This window comes from Camelus dromedarius, chromosome 28 (assembly GCF_036321535.1).
Source record: "Camelus dromedarius isolate mCamDro1 chromosome 28, mCamDro1.pat, whole genome shotgun sequence".
Lineage (NCBI taxonomy): Eukaryota > Metazoa > Chordata > Mammalia > Artiodactyla > Camelidae > Camelus > Camelus dromedarius.
In genome coordinates, this window is record NC_087463.1 from 16,740,633 (window position 1) to 16,765,014 (window position 24,382).

General features: G+C 42.3%; 1 protein-coding gene and 1 long non-coding RNA gene across 3 annotated transcripts in view; one reads left to right on the forward strand and one right to left on the reverse strand.

Annotated features, from left to right (window-relative positions):
- The window catches only part of LOC105088992 (uncharacterized), a 723,199-nt gene that overhangs the window by 391,066 nt on the left and 307,751 nt on the right, over positions 1–24,382 (reverse strand). The window lies entirely within an intron of this gene.
- The window catches only part of CDH20 (cadherin 20), a 178,216-nt gene continuing 169,481 nt past the window's right edge, over positions 15,648–24,382 (forward strand). For both annotated transcript variants that reach the window (XM_064480386.1, XM_031441804.2), the window contains exon 1: positions 15,648–15,781. The gene's annotated coding sequence lies outside the window, so the exon portion shown is untranslated. The remainder of the gene's footprint in view (positions 15,782–24,382) is intronic.

A 24,382-nucleotide genomic window follows, 5' to 3' on the forward strand; every position in this document is an offset into this window, starting at 1 on the left:
AATATTTTGCTGTGTGATATTTGGGGAGACAGGATGTTGTTGTCGCTTCCTCCGGACACTCTTGCTGGGTGAATGGGATCTCCTCGGGAATATGACACCGGCTTCCTGCAGAAACCTGCTGTATAAAACAACGTCTACGACGCCGACTCTTTGCCCTAGTTTTTCTATTTCCTGAAGCTTTTTAAGGCTGATTTGAATGTTCTCAGTCTAAATCCCTCAATTTCTGTCTTGTAAGTGCAAACTTTCTTTGATACTTCTTTGTGAAACTTTGCTGGCTTTCCGTTTAAGACATTTAGCCTCTATCTCCCTGTTCCATTGTCTCCCTCGCCACATCCCTCTAGTCGCCTGTCTCTTCCTGCTTGCCAAAACATTTGTTCTCCTGCAGACATTCCTTTCTGCCATGCAGGTAAGACAAGAAATGTGCCCCTAGTTATCGCATCCCCCTCCCCTAACAAACAATCATACAAAATCCGGTAGCAACTCACCACTACTTATGCCTGTAGCAAAATGTGCCATTAAATTTGCCCAGATTTCCCACAGAGCTCAACATGAAATTTTCAACAAAATTAAATACGTGTTCTCTAATAATGGCATGTGAATGTCCAATATTTATTTCTTCTACATCTTTATTTCCATTTCTATTTAATTTTGCCTCTTTAATCACTCTAAACTACATGCCCAAACTCCTACTTTCCTTGCCCTTGTTGAATGAATTTTCAACACTTTCCTTTTTCTTACACTTTTAGGACTTTTCCCTTTGAGGATCACACAGTCAGTTTTCCTGACATAATTCTTACATTTCAAATACTGACTCCTTTTTTTTTCTTATTACCAGTGGGACATTGGCCATGTTAATATGGGATTTAGGCTACCTGATATTTCTTTTACACCTTTACAATCTACTAGCCTTATATGAGATAACTGGTTATCTCTATGGCTTTTGATCCCTGAAAAAAAGTCTAAAATCCACACTATGACAAGGGCTATGACACACCTCTTATACCTGCGATTTTTTCCCTCTCCGCCATTGAGAGTAAAGATGGATGCCTTCCCCGTCTGTGAAGACTCTTCATACGTTACAGGAACTTGGCCGGCACCCACAGCTTCGAATGATCTTAAAGAAAAACTGTGTTCACTACATCCAAAAGTTGTTCTCAGTCTAAACCTAGTAAAATTCCTCCCTTTGGCACTTTCCTTTGCTTCCTCCCTCAGACCAACATCAGTCATCTGTCTGCCGCCACATAAACAAGACCCGTGGAAGTGCTTAGAAACCTGTTTAACACTCTTTGGCATTGCTAAGCTTTCCGGTAGGCAGAATTCTCCCACAAATTTTGTGTAATCAGCATTGGAAGCATCGATGAAATCACATCTTGCTACCTGCCTTATCCCTCTCCTTCCTGCAGGTCATCTCACTCCTCTCCCGCGGGCCATGAAGAACTGCCACCTGTTCACCCAGGCTTCAAAAGTGCAGAAAGAAGCCATCTAAGTTAGAATTGTTTGCCATCCCTCAGAACTTGATCACATGGATAACTCTGAGCTGACAGTAAATGATATTTCAAAAGATGGTATCAGTAATGTTCTTTGTAGCCCTGTTTCAACGGCAAGAAACTAACTGGCTTCCTTTAAAGCACTCATACACACACCTTCACATACTCAGACCCTCTTAGGTCATTCTCTCTTGGGGATTATGCCCGTGCTTCAAGCCCAGAGTATGTGAGCCTGACTTTATGGAGTGATCTGGGCTTAAGCAGTAAAAACAGTGGGATGACCAGGAAAATCCTCCAAAGCAGGGGCCTCTCAAGGAACCTGAATCAGGACAAAGTCCAGCTGACCCTCCCTCCGATGGAGACTCCACCTCTTCCCCACTTTCAGAGGCTGAAGATTTCTTTGCCATTAACTGCTTTACTTCTCTGGTCTTTCCTTCCATCATTTCTCCACAACCCTTTAATCTCAGAGTGCAGCTCTTCCTACTCTAAAAACACTTCTTAAAAGCACTTCATTACTCACATTACTAACTCTTTCAGCACCATCTGATCTATTTGTTTTCCTCTCCAGTCAAGGACCCCCTTCTCTGCTTTCAAATCAGATGGATTTGCTATTGCCTGACTTCTTTCTCAATCAACTTCATCCTACAGATAAATTTTCCTTTACTGTTCTTTGATTCCTGTTCTTCATGCTCTAATTTCTTCATTGTTTTCTTATACAAATAAATTTCTTCTTTGAAAGCCTTTAGTCTCATCCTATCTTATAAACATTCTCTCTCTTGCTTAATTAAGACATATTCCACCCTTTCATGATCTTTTAAAATAGTTTTTGCTTTAAAAAAAATTCAACGTATTCTAAAGTGAACTTATTCCTCCACCAAAGATCTCAGCTAAATTTTCCAGACTCTACAAATTAATTTGGCTATTATCTTTGAATTATAAGGAAAAAAAGCAGTATTCATTCAGAGGTTAGGAAATGTTTTTCCAAAAAATACCGATTTACTATCTCTGTCCAAGAGATGCTGTATGAGGTAACTGGGATATACAGATAATGAAGAGACTTACTGTCCACACTCGCAGTTTCAACATTCATTGTGCAGTTGGTGTGCAAAGAAACAACTGCATCCAATGAAGCACACACCACCACAGAGGTAGGTCCAAGAGGTCTCCATTAGTAAGAAGTGATCAAAGAGGTCCCAAAAGAAGAGGAGGTGACGTGTTGAGGGAGAAGCCAGAGTTTACCAATCAGCAAGCCACAGAGTGAGTGGGAAAATGGATGGGAGAGAGCGTTCCAAGCAGAAAAACAAAATCATGTTCAAAGTCAAAGATGAGTGGAGGGAATGAGGATGGTGCATTCAGGGAACTGCATGTGCTATTTGCCTTAACAAAGATAAAGCTAACCATGCAGCCAGCCCATTAGCAACAACAGCCCCCATCTGTGAACAATCCAGCCGTTTATCTCACTTCACCAGCTTTGCAATGAAGGCATTATTTCCATTTTATGGATGAACAAACTGAGGCTCAAAGATTTTTTAAAGTGTATCCAACTTCAGTCAACTAATCAATGGTGGAAGCTGGACTGAACCACTATGTCTAATTCTACAGCCCAGGGTTCTTCCATACCAGGATCTCTTTCAGAGATCATTCTGTAGGTGATGGAAAGCCAGCATACAGTCATTTATAGAAGAGGGACTTGATCAAATTTGCCTTTTGGAGATAACTGTTTTGAGGAGAGATGAAATGTAGTAGGGAGTCCTTAAAGAAGACTATTTTAATATTTTAATAACCCACAAAAGAAATGAAGAGGACCTTAATTGGGATAGGTAGTTGTGAGGATAGAAAAGTGGGTATAACTTCAAGTAACAATTAGGAATTAGGTTGAACAGACCATAATACCTGACTAGGCATTGAAGATGACTGAGAAGAAAGCACTCCAGGAGTGTCTCTTGGATTTCTGACTTGTGCAACTCGGTGAACAGTTGGGCCATTCTCAGAGACAGAGAAAACTAGTGGGAGAGAAAATGTGAGTGATGAACTTGGTCTCTTTAGCCAGACTGGCTATGGAACAGGCTAAGGTGTCCAGCAGGCAGTGAATCAGGTCGGGGCTCAAGACGAGGTCAGAGCTAAGGATTAAAAAAAAATCTAGGAGTGAGTTTATGTTGGGAGCCACAGGCCTGTAGGATATCAACTGAGTAGTACACAAAGTGTGAAAATTAAAAAAAAAACAAAAAGACATACAAGGACAGAGCAAAGGGGTGGGCAGAAAAAGAGAAGTTATTAAAGAAGCCTTAATGGCCACCCTCAGTGTGGGGAGAGAAAGAGAGAAAAGTGGAGCTGGAGGCACAGGAAGAGGAGGGAGCACCAAGAAGGGGATGTGATTATGGTGGTAGCCGAGATGTTCCCCAGCGACCCCCCTCCAGGTGTTCAAGACCTTGTGTAATTTCCTCCCTTGAGTGCGGGCTCAATTTAGCAGCTCGCTTCTAACTGAAAGAATACAGTAAAAGTGAAGGAGGTTAGGTCATAAAAAGGGTGCCACCTACACTCTCTGTTGGTCTTGCTCTTGAATCGCTGGCTCTGGTGGAAGCCAGCTGCCATGTCGTGAAGCAGTCTTGGGGAAAGAGAAGGCAGCTGCCTGAGGCAGCCTGCGGAGAGGCCCTTGCTGGGATGTAGCCACACGAGTGAGCTTGGAAACAAATAGTCCCCCAGCACAGTCTTGAGACGACAGCAGCCCCAGCCAACGGTGTAATTCTCACCTCAGGAGAGACTCTGAACCAGACCCAGTAAAGCCACTTCTGGCTTCCTGATGCATTAAAACTGACATAATAAATATTTGTTGTTTTAAGTCACTAAGTTGGGGATAATTTGTTGTGTGCCTACTGATAACTAATGCAATTGCCCAGCTAATGCAGCCAAGAGAAAGACAGACCCAAAGAACCCCTGCTCACTTTGCAGTCACAATTTATGTATTTTTGTTATATATACAACTGTGGATTTTGAGGAGTCATCCATCATTATGGCAATCCATTCTGGCCTGCAGTTAGGTGTGTAAGTGTGCACTGAGAAACAGAATGGTTTAGTGGTAAAGGGCATAAGCTCTGAAATCAGAGCACTTGGGTTCAAATTCCTGTTTATCTCTTATTCCCTGTGGAACCTTGGGCATGTCACAATACCTCTCTGGTGTTGGTGCCTCCGTCCTTATGAAGAATAGTAACAGTTCACCTGTAGGATTGGTGGGAGGAATACAGGAGTTAGCACCTGCGACTTAAAACAGTTCCTGGAGCACTGCAGGCACTCAGTCAATGTTACCTGTTATTATTGTGGGTGTAGTTGTGTATGTGTAGAGAGAAAGAGAAAGAGGGAGAGAGAAATACTTCAGTCTATTTCCCCACATTGACTCAATCCTAATCTCCATTGGTCGCTCTCTGTTTTCAATTCCAGCTCTCTATTTTTCCCCTGAGATACAGTTCAGTATTCAATACGTTTACAAACCTGACCTTTCTCCCTTGGTTGAAGTTCACTGTCACAGAGCCTCCATCCCAGATTTCGGCTCATGCACCTTTGGAGCAGTCATTGACTTAACTCTTAACTCCAAACCTCACCAGCCCATCCCTAACTGTAAACTTAATCCTATTGACAAGTATTATCAAACCACAGGTCTAATTATTTAATATGCAAGAATGCCCGGTTGTTGAACCCTGTCCTTATTCCACACCTCGCCTGGTGTCGCCTCTGGGAGCTGGCTTCACTAAGGTCCTACTTTCCTGAGTTAGTTGCCTTAGAGACTGCGAAAGGCACAGATGACTTTTCTTAGGTTCCCAAGGCTTCCTCCCTCTTCTCCTCTTTCTCCTCTCCTTTATTCTCAGCTCGAGGATTAGGGTCCCATGTTCCACCGATTAATCATGCTCATTGTCTTGGGTCTCCCCAGTTCATGACTCTCAAAGGTCCCTCCTTTCCTTTCTCCCACTGTGGACCTGCCCTTTCTGGGGCAAAGGATTCCCAGCTCCTTTGTTCAGCAGGAACTTTCTCACTGGCACTGTCCCTGACAGTCTTCTGATTCATCTCTATGGGATTTGCTGCCCTTCCACTACTGTCTTTTTTTCCCTGCATTTTCTGTGGCCCCTCATATTATCTCGCCTTCCACCTCTAGGTGGCGCCCTTGCATCGGTAAGGGCAGCTGGCACCAGCTCTGTCCTTTCCGGTTTCATTCTGGGCTGCCCTCCCGAACAGCTGCAGACATGCCCTTCTTCCGCACAAAGACTCTACATCATCTGTATAAGGAGATCATTGCTGTGCCCTTGCTCTCCACACCCGAAAAGCTTCTGCTAACGGTATATTTGCTGGAATAATTTCTTAAACTGCACCCATAATCCGTTTGTCTTTAGACCCTGGTAAAATTAGTTAACCTCAATAAGCCTCACTCTCCTCATCTGTGGGGATAGTAGTAGCAGTCACTTTAAATGGGGTGATGCAATTTGAATGATCTGAAGTATGCAGATGTTAGGTACCATCTCTGTCCCATAGTAAACGAGTAATAAATGCTACATATTATTACTGTTGGTGTCATCATCAGCATCACCAAGCTTTCTCATACACAAGCTGTAGTCCTTCTTTGTTCTTTAAGTGAAAAATTCCTGGAGTGTAGTTTTAATTCCATCTTCCCTGGGGTTTGGTTCTATATCCCCAAATATGTCCTTTTCTTTTCCAAAAATACCACCATCCCAAAAGAAGCTCCAATTGCTTCAATCCCACTGTTTTATTTCTGGAAAGAATAGTGAGAATTTTTAGTCCTAAACCCACTACATAAAATAAAATCCCAACAAATTTCTCCAAAGAGTCCTGTCCCTTTTTCTCCTGTAAGATCTCCAAAATAAATCCATCTTCTCTATTGATCTAAAGCTCACATCAAAGTTCTTACTGGGGAAAAATTTGGTTTATTGAAAAATATTTCCCTTGGGTACCTCCTAATTGAGCTGACAGTCGGGGTGCCCAGCCACATAGTCACTTGTTGGACAGTTGTTCCCACCCTCTGTAAAAAGAATCCTTGCAACAAACGCTCTTTTGACAGCATGTTTGTGGTGCTATCTTCTTCTTCCTAGATTTTCTTTACTTCTCTGTTTACTCTATTCCTTTCTACCTATAATACATCAGAGACAAAACAGAAAAAGCAGCCATTAGGATGGCAATCGTTCCCTTCTTCTCTTCCGCATTTCTTATTCCTCACCCCTCATCACCCTTAGCCAGCTCTTCCGCATTCTGCTGTCTTCTCTGCTTCCAAGTTCCTACCGTAATGGTCTCTAATCTGGCTAAAAAGTCATATCCAAAAGCCTCTGTTCCAAAACAGGGAACTCATGCAGATAACTGACCCCAAGAAGTTGTAGGAAATGGACCCACCCTGAGCTCTAACTGCCTTCGTCTGCTTCTTGGGCCACTTTGGCAATTTTAGTAACATCTGCAGCCTCTTTCTGGTACACCTCTCACAGCTGAATCTGTTTTGAGCCCCTGACCACACTAGGAGGTAGTTTGATCAGATGTCACATTTATAGATGAGAAAACGCAATCAAAAGAAATGAAGAACTTGCCTAAGGTCCCTTTGAAGATAGAAACAGTGATAGATTCACGACCTCACCACTTTTCCTATAAGAAAAAAGGGGCTCTGTCCAAATATTCTCAATGGGAGGGCTCAGTGCACACCACCCTCATGTGAAAAACATTTCAATTTCCGTTCCTTTGTTTCTCTCCCCTCTGTGTAGCCCACACTGACAGAGCTTGCACTCCTTTGCAAGAGCAAGAATCAGACTGATTGGTTCTGTAAAGATGATTTGGTTCACGAATTCACATGAAAAGAAAAATGGCATGACTTTGGGTAAGTTCTTTTGGCCCTCTATACTTGTTTTTTTCAACAATAAAATGAAAGGGCTGAGTTTGACTGTCTCTAAGATCCCCTTTATTGGAAAATTCTGTGGTTTTATTTTAATGATACAAATGATAATAAAGACAATTATCTCAATCTCCTTTTTTGACAAAGAAGATATGAAAATGCATAGAAACACACGTGTAACTCTTTCTTTAATAATAGTGGATCATCTTTAATGTATGCTAACTATCACCTGATGGTGCCAAACAATTATCATGGATTTTCTAATTTAATCCTTATAAGAATCCTATGAGGTAGGGAGTACTATTCATGCCCACTTCGCAGATGAGGAAATGCAGGCACAGCAAGATGAAATAAATGACCTTGCTCAAGGTCACTGGCAAGTAGCCGGGCCAAGACTCAAACTCAGACAGAGAGACTCCCGGGGCAGCCAGGACCTTCCACTCCGCTCACTTTCTTAATGCTTTTTTGTCAATGAAAGAAAAGTATGTTATGAGTGGCTATGAATTTTCCAGATACAACACTAATCCTCTCATTTAAATCAGGTACAATTTTGCCCTTCATAGGTTATCAATAAGCATATTTAGAACCGTTTCTCGCAACTATTTGTTGCTTAAGGATTTCAGAATAATGTCAAGAATAACACACAGTTTTTACTTACAAAGGGCCTGGCAAATCGAGTTTCTTTCATCTGTAAAACCTCTCCACATAAAATTAGTCATCCTATTTTATACCTTATTTTTAGGCTGCTTTATGTTCTCTTAACATTTGGTGCAGTTGAAAACCAAAAATCGCAGTAGTGCTATCTGTGAGGACTTACTTACCAGAGGCTTATGTTCAGAAATTAATTTATAGTCCATGCTAATTTTAGGAATTAGTGGTTTTTAAAATAACATGCACCTTGCCCAGCTTTTAAAGGATTTGTTATGAATAAGGAGTGATCATTATGCATATGTGTCATGCTGAGTGTCCACGCAAATTGAACAGTGAATATATTTCAAACATTTTTTTCCTGCCATTTACTCTCTTCTTCGATAAAGCATGAAAAGTAAATGATAGGCCAAACCCAAACCTGCACACTGCTAAAACACAGAAACTCCCCCTAAGTTACTGACAACTTACATTTTCTACATGGAGATACATTTCATCTTATTATTACTATCATTTTGCTTTGTTAAATCATCTCACATGACACTTGTAATATAAATAACAGTAATGAAAGTAAGAACACATTCTTCCAAAAGATATGCCATTGGAAGTGAACTATAAAAATGAAGATTTTTAAATGACTGTTTTGTTTCAGCAAAGCACAATCTGGGTGACTCAGACAAGGGGTTATAGACACACATCGTGATTTTTGTGCATTCATGCTGTGTTTCACAACTGGAGATGCTAGTGTCCTATCCAGGAGGACTATCTAAGGGACCGCACAGGAAGCTTAAGTTAAGACCATCACTCCTTATTGCAGACAGAAAGACAATCAAATAACATACATTCTGCCTTCATACCACTAAAGCTGTCACGTATATTATATTCAGGCCAAGATTTGGGATTTTATAACAAAACATATTTCTGTAGTTGAATCTAGGAAATCATACAACATAGCTCATGCAGTCTGGGGCATCAGATACCCTAATACATAATAATAAATCCAAAATAGTAAGCACACTCGTTATTCTTCTATTGCAGCTGTAACAAACTACCACAAGTTTAGTGGCTTAAAACAGCACCAGTTGATTGTCTCACAGTTCTGAGGTCAGGAGTCTGAAGTGTCTCACGAGAATATAATCAAAGTTTCAAGCTGTGTTCGGGATCTCGGGGAAAATGCTCCTCGCCTTTTTCAGCTTCTAGAGTTTACTCCCATTCCATGGCTTATGGCCCCTTCTCCCATCTTCAAGGCCAGCAACGGCCAGCAGAGTCCTCACATCACACTGCTCTGCCTCTTCTGTCTCCCTGTTCCGCATTTAAGGACACTTGTGAATACACTGAGCCCATGTGGAGAACCCAGGATAATCCCCCTGTTAGGATGCCAGCTGATTAGCGCCTCGAATTCCCCTTTGCTGTGTAACCTAACACAGCCACAGCACTTGGGATTAGTACTTGGACATCTTTGAGGGACCACTGTTCTGTCCCCTAACCCTTCTAAAGAATTAAAAGGAAACCCTGATAAAACGTCCTGAAGTTCACATGAGAGATTTTTTTCAGACCTTAGAGAGGAGATATATTCTAGCCATGAAGTTTTCCAGCTGTGCCCGCCATCAGCTCCACCAAATTTTTTCATCTTCTCAGACACTTCTATAATCAGAAGTCATCTTCAGCCCCAGACATGCTCTTTTTCCCAATGCCAAAGCATAAGGGATGCAGGAGAATCTCTGTAGTTTGCCTACAAAAATCCAACACTAGCCAGGATCAATATTTTGCAATTCCTCATTTTCTCTGATGCCGTACATCAATTGGTTTTTTTTATCCCATTTAGCCAACAATTATGTAGTGCCAACAAAATGCCTGGCACCGTGCTAGGTGCTGAAACACAAAGGGAAAAAATTCAAACCATACTCCTGAGGAGCTCACTGTGTGTATACTGCACATGTACACGTGCACACGTGTGTCTACACGGGTGTGCCTGTGCGTGTATGTGTGTGTGTGAGTGAGAGAGAGAGTTGTTGGGACAGCAGCATCCAAGACAGGCAGAAAACAGTGTTTCAATATTTCAATGTACTGCTGACCCACATGCTATTATTCTTTTCTACCTCTGCTCCCCTTTTCCCTGTCCAGCTGCCACACTCCTGGCCCAGGCCACTATCACATCTTGCTTTGGCTACTGCGAGTCTCCCTGCTGGCCCCCATCCCTTCAGTCTCCCACCTCGGAAACGTTCCACCCTCAGATGTAAACACAGCTGTAGATGTCACTCTCTGGCTCCAAAGCAACACCTTCCTCATTGCCTATAGAAAAACATATACATTTCTCCACACACCATCCAAGGCCCTCGGGGTTCCCCCTACCTTTCCAGGGGTCTGTCCTTTGAGTGTCACAGGTACTTGGGCTGACCGTAATCACAGCAGGCCATCAGATCGCCCTGTGCGTTCCCTGGCCTCCCCCTCTGACCATTGATGGTCCCTCTGCCCTTTCCCCCATATCCAAGTAATACCCATTCTTCAGAACCCAGCGCAACCACCAGGCCTTTCATGGAACATTCTTCTATCCCTTCTCCATGGAAAATAATCTCTCTCCATCCAGGGCTCCCACAGCACTTCATTTTTTATTCTTTAACAGACACTATCCATTTCTGCCATAGACCTTTTACTTTGCTAAATATCAAGGCCCCTCTCCCAGATTATAACCTCCTTGAGAGCAGTCACTGGTTTTATTTCTCTTAGAAACAGCTACCGTACCTAGCCCGGCAGCTTGCCCACAGGAAGGCTACTGTATTCGTCAGATTCAACTGAATGGACCAGCAACATCATCTTCACGAATGCTGTCACAAGCACTGGCTGCTTCTCTGGCTGTTTCTCCTTGGAGGTGATGGTGGGAGGTGTATTTTCCTCTATTCTAGTCACAGACATAGTGAAACAGACAGGAATGGACAGACATCGACAGTGAGGGAACCAATTTCTTCTGAGGATGACCGAGAGTCACTGATTAACCCACAAATTCAAAGGACAGAATGGATGTGTGTGTTACACAAAAGCAAAAGTAAAGTAACACAGAACCTCAAACGGCCTTAGTCAATCAGTCTAGAAGCATCATCTGATTTGCACCTCAATGCTACAGAAAAATAAAGAATCTGTAGATTAAAAGGAATTCTGGATTTTTTTTGAATGTGCATGTGTGTATGCTTTTAACCAAAACAACTGCTTCATGATGAATGTGTATGGTAAGACAAGCTATGAAGCCACAAAAGTGTTTTTTAGCGTATCAATGTCTTCAGTTCTACTAAATAATTATCATTTCAAATCCAAAAATACCTTGAATGGGTAATACTGAATAATCTAGATCATGAAATTGCATTAGAAGGGTATTAGCTGACTCAGGAGACTAATTATAACGAGGTATTGAGCTGCATACCACTCATCTCAGTTGTAAAACCATTAACCACACCGTATGGGCAGCGGCTGCCAATCACGGTCAGCGCAGGGTAGTGAAAATAGCACTGAGCAAGGAAGGATCAGGAGCCCCAGCTCTGTCATTAACTCTGTGACCTTGGGAGCTCTTAATAAAGATCATCCCATAGGAGAAGAGCAGCTCCTTGCCTTAGAGAAATGCAGCTATACCAGCAGCTGACGCTGCTCATTCACAGATAACGCTCTTCAAACTGCAGGAAGACTGCACACATGCACACACGCACACACACACACACACATTCACTCACCTTTCCCAGACTAATACCGCCTTGCTTAATGGGCCACTTTAGTACTACTATTAACCAGATGATTATAATTTGAGCAAGTGTTATCCATCCATGTCCTAAATAACAGTAGCTGACAATATTATCAAACTGCTTTCTCACTCGTGGAGTTTTTCAGCCAGAGGTCAAGGCTAAAATTTTTTATATTTACTTCAGACTCTACTTTTGAAAAATATTAATTATTACAATAATAATAATATCATTACATGATTTTTTTAAGTTTCCCAAGTACCTGCCAACTATTTCATTCAATCCTAACGGCCCAGTAAAGTCACTGGGACGCATTTTCGAAAGTGTGCCGAGTTGGTATTGGTGGGCTTTCTAAGCACCTCCCACTAAGCTAAATTTGAGGATACAAAAATGATTAAGACAAGGTTCCTCACTTCAGGTTGCTTTTGGTTAGTTGTAGAGACAACAAATTGTGTTCTAATTATTTCCTTATGCCTCTTAGAACTCCTAAAGGGGAACAAAGGAAGAGACTGTATTTCTACTGGAAAAAGAAGTGTGTGTGTATATGAGTGTGTGCACAGCGGCGGGGGACGAGGGTTGGACAGAGGGAGATGTCAAAGACGGCTTCACTGAGAAGGTGATTTTGTCACTGGATTAAAGTCTCTGTTCTATCTGTTCCCAAGAGAAGCTCTGAGTGTTACTGAATCTCTGTCAGCTTGAGACTCGTCATCAATTAAAATATGGATAACAATACTGAATTCACAGGGTTACCAGGAGGACAGAATGAGAGAGCATATGGGAAAGCAATTTGTAAATAGCAAAGCACCCAATCAGTATGGTATTATTATTTCCACTTTGTAGAAGCACCAACCAGGTCTGCTCTAAAAGTGAATGGCTGGTCCAAGATTGCCCATCCCCCATACCCAGTGCTGAAGCCCCACCTCAGACTCTGGAGGTACCTCCCTGACACTATCCACTGCATCGCTAGAGCTCACTGGAAAGCACTCATTCTGATAACGTTTTATGGGCCCTAAAATCACATTAACATATTCATATAAATAAACATTCCAACATCTGAAGACTCCAGTGAAATGTTGCCTCTAAATCCTAAGAGGATACTCTTAGTAAAAAGAAGGATCCAACAGAGCATTGTAAGGGAGGAATCGTGATGAGGAAAATCTTAAATATTTAATACAGGGATAAAACAGTATACAGTTTCTTAACAAAGGGTTTTAAACTACCCAAAGTTTCAGAGAATAGAATATGGCAGATTCTTAACTGTTTTAAGTGATTCAACTGCGAACTTCAATAGAAAATATCTGAATAGAAATGTGCCTTGCATTTAATAGGTATTCAACAACTGTTGAATTCAGAGATTTAACCTGATCATTTTTACCCCTAAAATTGTAATACTAAAATTTCCCCCCATATTACATCTTTAAATCTTGTTTTAACCCAACCTATTACAGTCTGTTTTTAGTTCTTCAAAGATAAAATTTTATTTAAATCTGATGATATCTGATCCAAATTATATATGATATATGATATATATAACAACATATAATCAAATATTTTATATAATATAATTGCTCCTCCCTTACTAATAATAGGCCTAGAAAATCTTAAGTACAAGAAATGATATATTTATTATATACTATGTACCAGACAATGTACTGGGAGATAGAAATATTCAGACATTCATGAGAATTTCACAAAGAGTAGCTTTTACTGAATATATCCACATGTTTTAGTCAAGGTTCCCCAGAGAAACAGAACCAGCAGGAGACAGAAAATAAGGAGTTGACTCATGCAATTATGAAGGCTGGCAAGCCCAAAATCTGCAGAGCTGATGTCCCAGTTCCAAGGCCATCAGATAAGAGAAATCTCTCTTACTCAGGGGAGGGTCAGCCATTTTGTTCTATTCAGGCCTTCAACTGATTGAATGAGGCCCACCCACACTGGGCAAGGCAGTCTGCTTTACTTAGTCTACCAATTTAAATGTTAATCTCATCCAAAAACATCCTCACAGAAACACCCAGTATAATGTTTGACCAGATATTCAGGCACCCTGTGGCCCAATCAAGATGACATGTAAAATTAACCATACCATCCAAAAAAAAAAAAAAAAAACCCTCCTTATTCCCTCTAAATTTTGGTAAGAAATTAATCATCAAGGACAAGTCACTTCAATAAAACATCAAGAGGCTGGTTCTCTTTTTAAGATAAGGAGGCAGTATAGGCTGCTGGTGACCTGAAGGCTCAAGCATATTAATTAGTCTGCTTGGGGTCAAAGTGTCTTCACCACTTATGACCTATGTGACTTGGACACACGGTTTACTTTTCTGAGCCTCACCTTCCTCATCTATTAAGATGGGGAAACAATAGTATACATTGAATAGTGTAGTTGGAAAGATTAAATGAGATACTTGCCTAATGCATGTCTGTCACATACCAAGTTCTTGATAAACATTAGCTGCTCTACATTAATAATTACTGTTATTACTGTGAGCTCCAATTCTAGCCCTTGTTGAAACCTATTAAAATATCGTACAACTGCCTTTGCCAGGATACTGCTTTCTACTGGCATATGTGGGAATTCTATCAGTTACTCACACACAGTTTTATCAGTTATTTATACACATAGATCATTCAGTAACAATTCAATCAAAATAACTTTCTGTATTTAAAAAATCAGTGATGGGGAGAAAATCTTAAAAGCACCTAAGGTTTATAAAGAGAGATGTGGATGCGGAACTGGGCAAAGATACTCCCCAGCTGGCTAAACCCAAGTTGTAATCGGTAACTGTGAAGGAGCTGGCATTCCAGGGTAGGAGGCACGACGACAGAGGTTGTTCCTCCTGTCCACCTTGTCTGACCCCAGACCAAGAAGCTTGGACTAAAGTTGAGACTTGCCTTCTAGAACCGCCCCGTCAGAGCCACTGTGTGATTTGAGAGGATTTCTTCATTCACGGGTGGTCTCTGCTTCCTCCTCTGAAACTCCTGACCTTTAAGGTACCTCCACCCCATCCCTACTTCAACCAAAGTTTTAAAACTCTGTGGTCTCGCTATGAGGACAAAGGAAGGCAATCTGAACATTTGGAGAAAATCATAAAAGTAGATGACTGAAGTTTTCCTCTCCCTCTGCCATCTCTCGCCACCCCTCCTATTGAAAAGTATTAGAGTCCTCAGCATCCTCAAGGTCAAAGTTAAACCCAGGTTGATACCGTCTCATTTTAGATCCTGGTTGCCTATCTTTTACTGTTCTTGTCAACTGCCTCCTCCAGAATTCATAATCTGTGCACAGTCAGTCACTTCCTCTTCAGGGGGAGGTTGGGGGTAGATATTCCCCCTACGCCTGCCTACCCATCACCTTTCCTCTCTCTCCCTCTTAACGTTTTCTTACTCTCTCAGCCAATAGAGGAGTTTAAACATTTAAATACGGTTCTAAACTGCATTTAAAGAATTAACCCATTTTGCTCCTCACTGATCTAAACCACAGGGTGCCAACCGGACGCTAATTGCTTTCTTTTGGTGGGGTTCCAGACAGCTCCTCAGAAGGAAGGAGCGCACATTCCTGGCACCAATTGGCTAATTCAATTTACTTCAACGGCATTAGCCTCTGTCAGAATATTCATGAGCAGGGGAATGAGGACCCGCGGCACAGGCAGGCGGCAGCCACTCCGGCTGGGGAAGGCGCGAGGGAGTGGAAGCGGACCGCGCGCCACGCTCGGGGGACGGTGACCGCGACGAGAGGCTCTTCTCCGCGGGCGGAGCGCAGGGGACCGCGGGAGGGCGGGGCAGGGCATCGGTGGGGTTGGCGCGCCTGCCATCGAAGCCCAACTCCTGACGACTGCGCGGAGACTTTGCGAAAGATCCGCAGGCAGAAAAGCTGTGACACTTTTGACGGAGGGGGTAGGGGGGTGGGGGGCGGGGGCAGCGCCGAGAGCGGGGACGAAGGGACCCAGCGGGACACCGGCTGCCCGGTGGGTGAAGCAGCGATGTGAGCCGGACGCCTGCCCCGGAGGAGTCTGGACCGAACGTCCGCGGAGAGTCGCCGGCCGTGCCAGGTAAAGCGGAGAGCTCGGGTGGGGGCCCGCGCGACTGTCCCCGGGCGCCCGCACCAGGCTGCGCAGGGCGCCGGAGCCCGCTCTCCCGGGAAGCCGCCCCCGGGCGCTGCGGGCGGTCCTGCCCCGCACCGAGCTCTCTCCGAGCGGGTCGGAGTTAGACTTCCTCGGACTTTGAGGGGAAGGGGACGCGAAAGAGCTGCCTGGGCTGGGGAGCTTCTCTCTGAAAGCTGGAGCGCAGCAGGGCAGGCTGAGGACGCGGCGCGCTGGCAGCCGGGGCTGCGCGCCCGGGTGGTGGGGACCGGAGACCCAGGAGCGCGGCTCGCGGGAGCGCTTGGCCCAGGCTTTGCCCTCGCTTGCCCCGGGGGCGGCTGCGCCTCCCTCCAGCAGCCGGTGGGAGAGGGCTGGCCGCGTCCCCCGCTCGAGGATGCGCGCCGTGAAGGGGGACCAGAGACCAAGGCTCCGGGGAGGCTCAGGCGCCTGCGGGGCCGGGGCCGGTCCCAGTCCCCGCCTCGCGCGGCGCCAGTGCCCGAGTTCGTCCGTGGGAGGAGAATGTGGTGGTGACTCGCGTCCCTGCCACCTGCCGGACATCGCCAACTCCCCGGATTTCCTGTCTCCGGGCCCTGACACTCCCAGGGAAAGCTCTGAATTGCGCGCGGTTGTTTGGGTTTTGCTCCTGGTAGTTACTGTGGAAGGAGAGCCGGAGATGAGGGGTTGGCGAGGGGGTCAGATAGGGTGAAAGTTGGGGATTTGCAGAGGAAACACTATCGCGGAGTCCCAACGTGCCCTCAGCAACGGGAGAGGCTAGGCTGGACTTCGGATGAAGGAGAAGCCTCTGCCTGACTATCCACCCCGGGGGTGGGGATGGAGGCTGGAACCTGGAGGGCAGCCCGGAGGCAGCGCCAGAGCCTTCCCCACCACCACCCTCCCCTGCTAAAACCAGGCAGAAAGTAAGAGCGCTGGCGGCAGAGCACTAAGGGATTGGTCGCCTAGTGGGTTCGGAGTTTACTGTGCCATTATTATTACTATTATTAATGCCGTCGTTATTGGTACGAATGCCAGGAAGGATTTTGTCTTCTGATTGTTACATGTCGCCTGGAAACTGAGTCTGCCTTTCCTCAAATAAATTATCCCTTGACCCCTCTGGTCTCTGATGCTCCTCTCCATCAAAGAAAATTACCCCTCAGAGCTGTGCGGTGTCAGGGACCCCGCAAAGGAACTGGATCTACCTTAGAACAAAAAGTCACAACTTCACAATGTGCTTGCACCAACACTATAGATGAGTGTTGTATTTCTATGGCTCACCCTCCTCAGCCTCTTCTGGCTCCAGAATGGTGGGGGCATTGCCAGTGTTGAAGCCATACCTGACTGCGCTTTTTCCTTTCAAGTATTTCTACGATCTGGAAATTAATTTTTCTCTTAGTGTAACCCTCGTTGTCCCACAGGGCATGTTACCTGGCAGGGGCACACTCAGGTTCTCAACACCGGAGGAAGCCACAGGGGCATCTGCAGTCGCCTCCTCTTGGCTTGGCCCCTGGTCAGAGCTGCTCCAGGGCACAGGCTTGGCCAGCTGATGACGCAGAAAACAGGGCAAGACTGTGGGAGAACAGCATGTCAGAGTTAAGCCAAGTGCAGGAGATGAGGTCAAGCCTCCTCGCTGGCCACATCCCTTCCTGCCAGAGAAAAAAGAGAGACAAACGAGGCAAATGGGAAGTATTATAAATTGGAACCAAGCTCTCAGAGTCTACTTAGGCTGTTGCCACTGACTTTGGTATGACCTTTCCTTGCCAGCGCTTCTGATTTTCCCTATTGCCAATGCATGAGTAGCCATGCCTTTCTAATAGGACAGTTGTGGTGAGATGATCTAATTTTGTTTCCCAAAATGCTTTGAGCATCCTGGGAAAGGACAGTCTCTAAAATACGCGGTTTTACTGTTTTGTGAAAAGTTTGCCACACTGCAGGTTACAGAGATTCATTTTTAGCATGTGTGCCATGTGGCAGTGTGGAATTAAAATGGAAAAGGAAAGTACAAACATAAAAATGACTTAGCATTCTTGACATTTTTGTGCATACTTGTAGAAAAATTATCTTTCATATGGGGAGAGTTGCCTGGGAATTTAATCAGTGTTTACACTACTGAGACGCCCCCTTCTACCTTTCGCCCCTGTAAAATTTTATGACCCAGTTCTCACAGAAGAGGCAATGGGAATGTAGTAAGTGCTGGGGGCTGAGGGGCAGGACGGAAGGGTTGTTAGGGGAACCATCACATAGAGTTTGGAGAATGGAATGGGAAGAAAGATGCCATCATCCTTGCAGAGCAGGGAAACATTCTTCTGGGGGAAAAAGAAAACCAGTTGAGCAGTATAGGGCAACAGACCCAACACTGGCTGTTGTCTGCTCTCAGATGCAGGATGGGAACTCCATCAGATGGTCCAAAGAAGACTAACCAAGGTGTCCTGCCCTCCTCCCTTTGGTAAAGGTAACTGCCTTCCTCTTATCTTTGGATTGCTGTTAACTTCTCCATCCCTGTCTGCACAGTGCAGTAGTTTCCCCTTGCCATTTCAAAGAGATTCAGATGTACTCTCTCAGCCCCTTATATATTTCTAAATATGCCCCAAGTTCTGAAGCCTCTCAGAGATGTGCAGCTGTTGGCAAATTTAAGTAAAAAGTTGGAAGTAATCAAGAGAGCCACTGAAAAGTGGGTACAGTTTTCCCCTGGTGGAGAAGTTATTGAATGCCTTTTGAGCTAGAGAATTACCCGTGTAGAAAGCAGGAAGGGTTTCCTTGACTTCCCTCTACTCATAAACCAGTAGTTGTATTTTTCTTTCCCTCATAGTAGTGAGCACTGTTTGGTGAAGCATTTTTTACAGTTTCGGACTTAAAATGGAGGTTTTGCCTGGTGGTGTTCTATGGAGAGAGGAAAAATGTAAAGAGATACGGAAGGAAGAGCTGCAGTGGCCAGAACATAAATCAGCCAGAATATATGGGGGGGTGATGAGAATAGGTCTTTTTACCCTAAAAAAAATGTCCACTTTGGAAGAAAAAGAAGTCTGATTATTGGCATCCAAGGCTGAAACCAAGGCAGCTGATGCCGAGAGGAGCCAAAGGGCAGTTCTTCTTAGTTTAGAAACAGCAAGACAGCCTCTGCCAAAGATTGCTGTAAACACGGAATAAAGATTTCATTGTGGGCTGGTGTGACTAGAATAATTAGACAGTTAATTGTTCATTCTGATCTGGTGGTGTTGTAATCAGTAGTGCAGAGAAGCAAAAATAAGAGCAAGGGAGAAATAGAAAAGTAACAGATCACTTTTATCTTCACTCGTTTCACTCTGATGGTACTTGGGAAAATCCTGATTCGTTTAAAAAAAAAAGCATATTCATATCCCCAGAACACAGAAAATGCTGGTGATCTGAGTTCCATTGCTGCCGTTTCTCCCCCTCCAAGTTCTACTCTGGCTGTGGACAAAATTTCTCATCTCTTAAAATCAGCCTAAGAAACTACAGAAGTAACGAATGCCTGGGGTAACTCCAGTATTAATTCATAGATTTGTAGATGCAAACCTTAGTGTCAGCTCAGTCAAAATCTATGCAAATAGCCCCAGATTTTTCTGCTTCTCCGACACTGTTTTCACAGACATATAAGGTTTAAGAAGTAAGTATTCCATTTTTTGACATTTCATTATATTCTATTGTGAAACAAATTGCCCAGTGATTAATCTTTCACATTTAATGGAAGAAATAGCCTCCTCTGTATTTTCATACTAATTTAGAGACAAAAGAAACCATATTTTAAGTGATAAGGGTGATTCTAAGCAGCTGAGCATCTACAGTTATTACAGGTAGGAGACTGTGGCTTATTGTTATTTACTAAAAGATGGAACTGTCATAAATCCCTTCTGAAATGACTTCTGCAATGAAACAATGAGTAAGGGACTCCCAGAGGGTATTAAGCACTTGGTGTCTGGGGTAGGGGAAAGGAAGAACCATGTATTCATTAGGTTCAAACCCTCCTTGAATCCCAATATTGACACAAACTATGGAGCAAAGTTCTCATTATTTGAATTTTAAAAAGAAGCATTTTTAGTGTCAATGTTAAGTATAATTGTTCTGGGAATAAAAGCACTACGATATTAAGAAAGCATAATAAATTACATAAGGTCATAAAGTCTCATAAAGAGAAACACTTAGTTTCTCCAAGATACTCATTTTGTCTCAATTTGTTTAAGAGGTAGAACACTGCCCTTACTAACCTCTAACTTCTTTTACCCATCATGAATCAAAAGGGACTGCAAAGGAAGAATACTGACTAAAGTGTTAAAAAGCATAAGTGGTATAAAATTATGGAACTATCTAGCTTTCGGAAGACAAAATTCTACTTTACGAAATGCACTGTCTATAGCAATTAAAAATATAAAATCATATTGCCACATTAAATTATGGAAACAACCCATTTTAAAGAGAAATTTAGCCTTTTCTCATTTAATTGCTATTCATAGTTTGCTAAATAGTTTTTCAGAATAATCTGCCAATCTCCTGCTAACCAGGACTGTCTAGTTAAGAACATTCCTAATTACATATGGATTAACTTAATTTTAGAACCCTAAGAATATTCAAGTCAAAGCATTACTCAAGTGCAATGCAAAACAGAAATGGTCCAATTCCCCTAAAGGTATGTGTAATTTTTTTATAAGTTTAAGGAATCATAAAAGAGAGAACATTTGGTATGGGAATACATCAATGAATACCTACAATAAAAGAGTAAGGGAAGCCATAAACCGTTAGATCTTTTAAATATATGCGGAGTAAAGTAATAACGATACCACTGCTCATTTCTTCTTCCAAAGCAGTAAGGGCTGGTCATATAAAACATCATGCAGAGTACAAATGACAAACGTGCACAGCATTTCCTGAAATGGGGGTGTTTTCGCTATCTGTAAGAATGTTTGATAATCTAATCAGGAGTTTAGAATTTATTTGGACTAATCCCATAGCCACGTCAAGAGATGTTTCTTGTATGGAAGAGATGTTTCTCATAGTCGCAGAGCTCCTAGCTGGAGTCTTACACATAGCAGATTCTCAATAATATATGTTGGTCTCATTTTTACAAGAAAAATAAAATGGAACTAATGGAATTTCCAAGGTGGATGAATCTATAATAGTCAAATACTTGAACTGACTTTGTTACTTCAAATTCTTTTCCCTAAACTGGCAAGATACACCTGTGATTAATAGTCATAATTACTGGCAATTTTCTGGTGTGGGTATGAGGGAGGAAGGAAAAGAGGAAAATCTTTAAAGGCTTTCCTTTTTTTTTCAAGTTTTACCTAAATATTGAATGTGTTTATGTATAGCTAAGTTGTTAAAAATGCACAGAATCTCTTCATAATAAAGATGGCACTTCCCCAAATGGGTATTATTCGCAACAAATCATCACACATATTCTACCCTTGAAGTACTGAGTATTAGACTAATTGTGGCTGCATATTCTCTGCAACTAAGTAAAGAGTAATTAACAAAATAATATTTTCATTCCACGGCAATGGCTACCTCTGGTTGTCACAGAAGCTCGCTTGACATATGGCCAAATGGTCAAGCCCAACCATGCAACTGCAGCACTGTCCAACATCCTGTGGGAGGAGAGAAACCTATAGTGAAATGACATGTGGCCAATACACTGACACTTTTCTGCTCCTGCACCTGATTTATAACTAAAATAAGCTATGTTAACCTTCCTACCAAAATGAAAAGCAGATGCCCATATGAACTGAAATGTCTATAGGTAAAGCATCAGCCTGGTTTTTTCTTTTTTTCTTTTAGGTCTGACCTTAGTTGAATGAACAAGGTGGTCTTAGTGTTTTCCTAGAGAACAGTACCTAGTGTAATATGTTGGCATAATTGGGAGCCAATAGTCAAGAGAGAACCAGGCTAGAATTAGCATGAAGATTCAATTACCCCTTGTTCTCAGAGGCACTTGTTTACCAGGATTGGAGCTAAGGTTATGGTCAAAATAGCACAGGAAGATGTGCAGTGCAGCTTGCTTGTTCTCTAGCCGATATCTCTGGAGGGAACCAAACTTTGGTTTCCACTTTCCACCAATAAGTTAAAAGAGAATTTATTAGATAGTAGGTGGTATAAATTGCTGGATACACATTTTAAGTGTGCATAAGTATTTTAGATGTACTTATAGAAATTTGTGGTTAAAGCTACTGTATACATAATATTTTCCTGAAGGAATAATGTACATTTTATATCATATTCATTATTATTTTGTTTCATTTTGTAAAGCCAATGACTTTGAACTCCTGATCAAGTCCTAATATGGATTAATTTGCACATATTATGAATAATAAATGTATTTACCATCATTTGTTTTCAAAAACCAATAGAAGTCATTTCATTTAGCAATTTAATTAGAAGTGAGCTAAAGGGATTTCATTTAGAAGTAATTTCTAAAGGCAACTAAATACATGTTTTTTTTAATTTGAAAGAATATTAGCACTCTGATAAGAGTATCAAAACAGATGGAAGTGAACACTCAATCTTTGCATCTACAATCTTTTTCCAAATATTCTGGGTAGACATGAAGAATGGGTGTATCACCTACTTATCACCTATTAAGGTTGGGGGAGAAACCAACTGAACATTACAGCCATCTCTGTGCCCACCCATCCACAGACCCAAAGGTTCACTTATCTTCTTTTTCTAATGCAAGAAACAATACAAGTTCCAATATGCCTTTTTCAAACCCCTTGATTCCCTACATCCTAGGCCTCATCTGAAGTATGAATTTGCAAAGGCACCATCACCATATCACTGAAAGAAGCCACACTTGAGAGCATGTGTCTTGTAAGCTTTTTTGGACATTAAATAAGACTAAATCTGTGCCATACTTTGCACAAACTGGCAAGAAATCCCAAGGATGCTCCTCTTGTAAATAACTATTACATAAGATCTTTTGTTATCAATCACACTACAAATTATATTTAAAGCAAATAGTGTCTAGCAATCAAAGTATGTCTTCATTAACATTATAGTTGTAAAGTGTTATGGTTGTTTCTACCTTTATCCTTAAGCCTATGTTCTCATCTCAATAATACTGGGAAAATTTATTGCAGCCTAAAAGTACGAAGCATGCTCATATTTGGAAATAAAATCCTTGAGTAGTCACTAAAAAATTAATCCATTTGGCAGTTCTGCACCTCAGTGGAATACTTCAGGCAGCTAAGCACAGAGGCTATCATCCAGTTCATAGGGCTGGTGGACATTCGGAGATCAAATTACTGAGGCTTGCTTCTTTAAACACAGGAAAACAACAGATTTCTTCATAATACAGAAATGCTGTCCATGTCTTTGGATACATCTATATAGTTTGCTTGTGTCAATTAAAATGTGTTGCATTCAGAGAGAAAGCAGAAAGCACAATAAAAATGAATAACCACTATTTATTTAAGTCCTTTCCCCTGGGCCAGACACCGTGCTGAGTGCTTCACGTGCACGGCCTCATTAATCTTCTTTGGGAAGTCAGTATTGTTATCATATTCATTTTGCAGATGCAGAACCTGAGGCAAAAGGCTAAGTAGTCACCCAGGGCAGATTTCGAACCCAGGACTCTCTGGCTCCCAAGTCTGGAGTTCTAATCATGCAATTACACTGCCTCCCCTACATCAGGGTTTCTTAACCTTGGTACTAATTACATTTGAGGCCAGATAATTCTTAATTCTTTATTGGAAGAGTGAGAAGGAGTGGTCCTGTGTGTGTAGGACACTTAGCAGCATCCCTGGTCTCTACCCACTAGATGCCAGTAACATCCTCTCAGCTGTGAACACCAAAAATGTCTCCAGGTGTTGTCCAGGTCCCTGGGGAGCAAAATTACCCCAGCTGGACAACCACTGGCACAGAGCAAAATTCAACCTCCATGTATTGTTCATGTTGCACACATTTTCAACCTAAGGTTAGGTCATTCATTTTTCAAATAATAATATAGATAAGTCTCATGGTTATGTTAGCTACATTAGAGATTTTTTTTAACACTTTTTTTCCTTGTTTTTTTTTGGTGGGGGAGAAGGGAGGCAATTAGGTTTGTTTGTTTGTTTGTTTATTATTTATTTTAATGGAGGTACTAGGGATTGAACTCAGGACTTCATGCATACTAAGCATGCGCTCTACTACTGAGCTTTACCCTCCCCATAGAGATAATTTGTAAAAAGAAAACAGAAACAAAAACAAAAAAACAAAAAATGATGAGACAAAACTTTGGGAGAAAAAATTACTACGTCAACATGAATTTATTAATATCAATTCTGCTCCTACTAAACTCGTTTCCTTTGGGGCCCAAATGGTGTGATCAAGAGATCCCTGTGATTATATTTTTGTATCAACAAAGATCAGTATAATGGTTGAGGAAGTTTTAAGCCATAGCACCTCAAGATGCCAAATAACAGGATTGTCCACAAGACTCCCGGTTCCAACAGAACAGGCATGGCAACCCTTTTGCTCATCTTCATATCCCCTCATGCCTAGCATGTAGTCAGTATTCAATAAATACGTCTTTACTAAATGAATGAAATATGGTTAACCTAGTGTAGGTTTTGGATGCTCTACCGT